This window comes from Cololabis saira, chromosome 9, assembly GCF_033807715.1.
Source record: "Cololabis saira isolate AMF1-May2022 chromosome 9, fColSai1.1, whole genome shotgun sequence".
In the NCBI taxonomy this organism is placed as follows: domain Eukaryota; kingdom Metazoa; phylum Chordata; class Actinopteri; order Beloniformes; family Belonidae; genus Cololabis; species Cololabis saira.
The window spans coordinates 21,058,786-21,064,764 of NC_084595.1; positions in this window are offsets into that span (position 1 = coordinate 21,058,786).

Genomic DNA, 5,979 nt, shown 5'->3' on the forward strand with positions numbered 1-5,979 from the left:
TCAGAAAGACGTCATCTTCTACAAGCCTCTCAGCGCAGCTTGTAAGTTTATCAGAAGCTGACTTCAGATAAATATCACAAAATAACAATAACAATCACAAATAGATTGTATTTACCGCTCCAATTCCTCACTTAAATAGAGTAATGTCACTTTAAGAAGATATTTTAATATGCCATGGTTTATGGATTTGGGTTTTGTTCTTCATGCTTGTTAAGTCTTTTGTTTCCTCATTTTTACTTGTGGTACACCTCTTTGCTTTCCTTGTTTGTTGAGTCTGAGTCTGGACATCTTCTCTCCCTGTGTGTGTGTGTGTGTGTGTGTGTGTGTGTGTGTGTGTGTGTGTGCGTGTGCAGAACACACCACCTTTTTCTGCTGTCAGTTCGTAGCTCTGTTTCCCTGATTTCTTTGCTTGTTGGGTTTTATGTATTGCTAATCTTCTTTTTCATCCATGGCTGTTTTCAGGTCATTGTAGCCATTTTTTTTCTTTTCTTGGGACACACTGCTGTGGCAGCACCTTAATTGAAAAGTCTTGTATTCATCACACCTCCCATCTCCTGGGTTTGGGTCCTCCACCAGCACCAAATCATAACAAAGGATGGCTCACATACTTTTTTATTATGTCTGTGAATACAGTAAATTAATTCCACTTCATTTCATTACATGTTGTATAAACAATATTAAAAGCTGTACAGTTAAATGCCCCTTGAATGAAATACTGTTTATCTCTTTTAAACAATGTAAAGATCTTTTAATTTGAAAAATTCTTGCAATTCATGTGATCATTTTTATGTTATTTAATTTTTACTCTTTTTAAAAGTGATCCTGACTGTCATCAAGCTCATGATACAAGTAATTGTTTTGTCTCATTTGTCATGTTATTTATAATTTTACGGAGCATCAGCTATTTCTACAAATGCCGGTAAAACAACATAAGTTCATGTCTGGGTGACAAAACTTTCTCAGTCACAGAACTTTTTTGGTCACTATAGGAACAAAGGAAGAAGGGCTGTGAAGTTGATTGAGTTGTGATTTTGTCATGCAATGCATATTGAAGGTCATGGGCAAGTTATGAGAATTTTTGTTTGTTATTTTAGAGCATGAACAAAACTAAATGGTCTGTAATCATAAACTGAGGATTATATCTTTGGAAATAAAGGAAACATTCAAAGGGCTGGAAAATAGCCCTGATTCTTCCCTCCCTTTTGACTACCGGTAATCCTGTGTCACTATTCATCTTTACATCTTCTGAGTGAAGGAAGAATGAACTAAGAGTGTAATAACAAAAATCGAATTTACCAACCCAAACCAGAAAAAATTGAAAATGCAAATAAACAAACAATTACAAGAGAGAGAGAATGCCATGGTTCAGTGATTCATTTTCTCTGACTTTTACCTCTTTCCATGAATTTAAGAAATGTCATCAACTTCCTTCAGTTTGTTAATACATAACAATTTTACCTATTTTATTAAGGTTACTTTCTTCTCACGACACTTAATAATGTATTCTGGCATTGAGGATACCAAGCGATGTAACATTTTAGCTGCTATGTTCTTCCCATTTTTCCTGCAAATTGACCTTAAACAGCACAAAAGTGTGCAGTTGACATTCTCCGTACCATGATCCGTACCATTTTCTTCTTGAGACTTTGTAATGTGTGCAGAATTTCGTATCTTTGAAAGAAGTATAGAGGAGTAAAAGAGGTGATCTTAAAGGCAACATTTGCTGCTCTGAAATTTCTTTTTAGTTTTCTCCATTATATATGTCAACACAGAGCTGTAATGACCTTTGCCAAGGGCACTGATACAAACTCCCCATACCATCACAGAACCTGGTCTTTGGACCTGTTGGTGATCATAGACAGTATGGTCCTTTTTCATCTGTGATGGACATGAGATGGACGTGAACTGGAGCACTGATTTATCTGACCACAATACACGGTTCCACTCTGTGGTGGTCCATTACATATTGCAGTGCTTGAAAAAGGTGAATTTAAAGTATTCCCTGGCCCATGTGGTTATATTAGTTTCTGATGAATGGCGGTTCGTAATGCCATGCTGTCTGAGTGATCGGTGTGATTGGAGTATCCACCTGCGACAACCTATAAGACTTGGGTTCTTGCCACTCTTCCTAAAGCACATGTAATGCAGAGACAAAGAAACAACCTACTTCCTGGAAGTATTCAAAAATCATTTTTTTTTCAGCAGAGAAGGGGATTATACTTCGAGGGAGGGATTACATTTTAAATGTGGCAGATTTGCATGGCATCGAAATCTGCCTTTCTTTCAATATGTGGAGTGAGAGTATGGAACACATTACGTGTGGAGCTCAAGCAATGTCCAAGCACGACAGCCTTCAGGAAGCGGTATAAAAACATGGTTTTCATGAGGTCCAGGGAGGAAAAAAGAACTTGACACAGGTGCTTTTACATTTCATTATTTGTTTATTTTGATTATTCCCTTATTTTTATTTATTTTCAAATATGTAAATAAATATCAGAATAGCTGTATTGTTCCATTATGGGCTGTAAATAAGTGTTAAAGGCTGGGTAACAGAGAAGGGTTTGGAAATCAATAAATGTATGCTTCTTCATACACCTTTTTGGATATTGTGTATTAATATGTTGGTTTTCTTTTTTTCTGAACATCTTGAACGGTTTATGGTTTTTATTAAGTATTCCCACATGTCAAACATGTATCTTCAAATCTCAAATCTTATTCATTTTCTTCAAGGAACATTGTTTCAAAACATTGCAATGACGTTCTCATGCATTTGATGACAAACTGGAGCTGTTCTGCTTATCTTTGCTCCTCAAAGACTCCAAAATCACTACAAACGCATGTTGAAAAATCATCTGTTTAAAATAACATTATTCATTTATTTAATAATTTTATTTTTTACTTCATCCCATTAGATTGCTCTGCACCAGCTTCTTGTGTTGCATGCCTAAAATGCAAAAATGGACAACTATTATGACATTAAATAAAGCTGATAACAAACAAATGAACCAAACAACCTGAAATATATTGGGTCGGTGCAAAGAAAAAAAAATAAGGCAAAGTATATTTGAAATTTTCTGTAATTCTTCACATTTTCCATAAAGTGTAAGATTTGTCTGACCTGACGTTGTAAATTCTATAAAAAAAGAGGTATTTTGATTCAATATCTAACTGACAAATCTTTGAGGCTTTCTTTGTAACTCATTTGCATTGTGGGTAATGATAATATACAAAGCAGCTTCTACTCATGGGTGACACATTTTAGACATTTTTCAAATAAAACATGGAAAATTAGTAGTTGTGCGATAACAATTCCAAATGTCTCTTCGGTTGAAGATGAGAACAAGAAAATTGTCGCAGGTTGGGATCAGATCAACAGTGTGGTGAGGTCTGGTGTTAAGCCATTTCAAGTACTCACAGAGCACCCGGCGTAGCTCAGCTGCCACAACCACAGGAAAGTGGTGAGCCCTCTAAGGCAGATTGCATGAATATGTTTGTATTTGACTGTGTAGCAGTGCTCAGGGACAGACAGAGTGAGGGGAAAAATAAGAAAAAGAAGGAACTGATGGGAACATTTAGGAAGGAACATTATGTTGTTGAAGGTAGGAGGCCTCTGTTAGCCCTGAGGCTAGCAGTCTCCCTTTCTCTGAACTTTCTCTGGCCCCTCCATCCCCACCTTTGCCTCACTTTTTTTCTCTCCAACCTCTGTCTCTATGATTTATGCCTTACCTTTCTAATTACAGTGCCAACAGCAGCAGCCGTCAGGTTCAGTTGGGGTGAGGTACCGACAGACATGCCCCATCACCTCAGAGCGGTGACTCGCCAGCACTGCTTTTTGATGCTGCTGCAATTTTCCTCTCAGCATAATCTCCTTGACACTGGCTCTAGGAACATATTTGAGTGACAACAAAACTGCACAGAGACCTAGACTGTCAAACATGATTCAATCTCTCCCACGAGAAGACACAGCAAAGTTATGTAAAAATAATGTTTCACAGATCAAATCAACTTCAGTTGGTAAATTTTTGCTCAAGTGAGTCATTTGTCCTGAATTTGTATTAAAAAATTGAATAAGGATGTAGTAGTACAGGGTAGTGATACAAATGTCACCAGTTCCCTTGCTGTGAGGTGTAACAGCAACCTTTTATTTCAGCAGGTTGAAATATGGTAATTACTCAGACCTTCTCTATGGATTCACCAACTGACTGGATACACCTTTGAATATAATACTTTCTCTATAATCGCACAGCTAAAGAGAAATCTATCTGTTTCCATATATTGTAACAAAGAAAACTCAGTTGTATTAACAGTACTTGCCTCCTTTTTTTTGGCACGGTGCACGTATGTGAAATGGATGACACACCAGGCTTTGTCAGAGTACACACAGCTCTCTTTGGCAGCCCCCTCGGACAAACAGCATGACAGAAAGTCAGAGGAAGAAAGGGAAGAGAGGTATAGAGAATGTGCCCACATGAGTGTGGGACATAGTCCGATTGGACTTATGTGCTCACCATGACAACCGTACAGATGGGGGCGGAAGGCCGGGAGACCCCCTGGCTTTTCGACACGGTACAATACGCAGTCTTAACCCTTGTGACATCCCTGTTGTCAGTGGGTCAAATGCTTGAATATCAATGAACTGACTCTGTCCCCCTTGCAGTTGTCTTAAAAACTGTCCTGCTCACATTAGAGTCTCCTGCTGTCCTCCCTGATCCCTCCTGACCTGTTCCCAGTCTCTCACTGCATCCAGACAAGGAAAACTGATCCCAACACATAATCAGCACACATGCATTCCTGCCTTCTGCCTTCCCTTGACCAAGTTGATATCTTGTCCATTTTACGCTGAGGATGTCCCTGCAGCTGCTAAGAATAATGTGGAAATATCATGAGTATAATTACCTTCAGAAATATGCAGAAACTGTGCTAATGCATGTGTGATATATAACATTTATGGAGTATTGATTTGGTGTGATGCTGAACTTAAAAAAGAATATGCTTGGATATGAACACTAAATGTAAAGGAGGCTACTTTGCGAAAACATTTAAAAGAGTATTTTCGGAAGTAGTTTGCAGTTACACCTTTCTTAATAGTGAGTGTAAGCAGAAGCAGTGTTCGTGTTACAGCAGCACCCATCATCTTAGTCACAGTCTATATCAGGTCAATTCTTTCCTACTTAATAGAACATGCTGTTATCTGTTGCTTTGCTCCTTTCTCCGCTTTGAAGAACAGAACAGAAGCTTGTCTTGATGTTGTTTAGTGAATCTTGCCATGATGGTTCAAAGCAATGTCCGTGACCCAAAGCGATGATCAAACACAGAGCTAAATTTAGTTCCTCATCTTCATGCAGGACAATGTTGCTTGTAGTTTCACTGTATTGTCGGCGCTAAGAAACAAGCAATGTACGTGCTGTCCAGTAATTATATAAACACATTGTTTGCATGTCTTTGTCTAACCTTATTTATTATATAATGTGGTGGCCTTGGCTAAGGCATGTCATTTGACATTATTTGACTTTTGTTTGACAATATGTAAATATAAGAACATTCAGTACAAATTAAAGTATTAAACAGTCGTAAACCACAGAAGTAAAATGCAATAGCACATTATTTGTGTATTGACACACATACAAACATATAAATAAACCCTGTGCAGCGTCTGGTTTCACATCAAAAGCTCAGAAAATGAAATATGATGTCAGGAAAATGTCAGAGACCCAGTAAGACACAGTAAACAAAGAGATCAGTTAGGAAGCAGTGCTGCAGCTAGTCGACAGACTCCAACTCAAAGATTGTCTCTTTAAGTGGGCTGTTATTTTCCACTCAGGCCAGATAAGTGGGTCTTGACCCTTTCACTGGGTAGATTAGCCACTTCTGCCATCACTCCCATTACTTTTATCAGGACCAGACAATCTGGCCTGCCACCAGTGTCCAGGAAAAAAGATTCTTCAGCCAGGCTATGGCTTGATTACTCAAAGGAACACA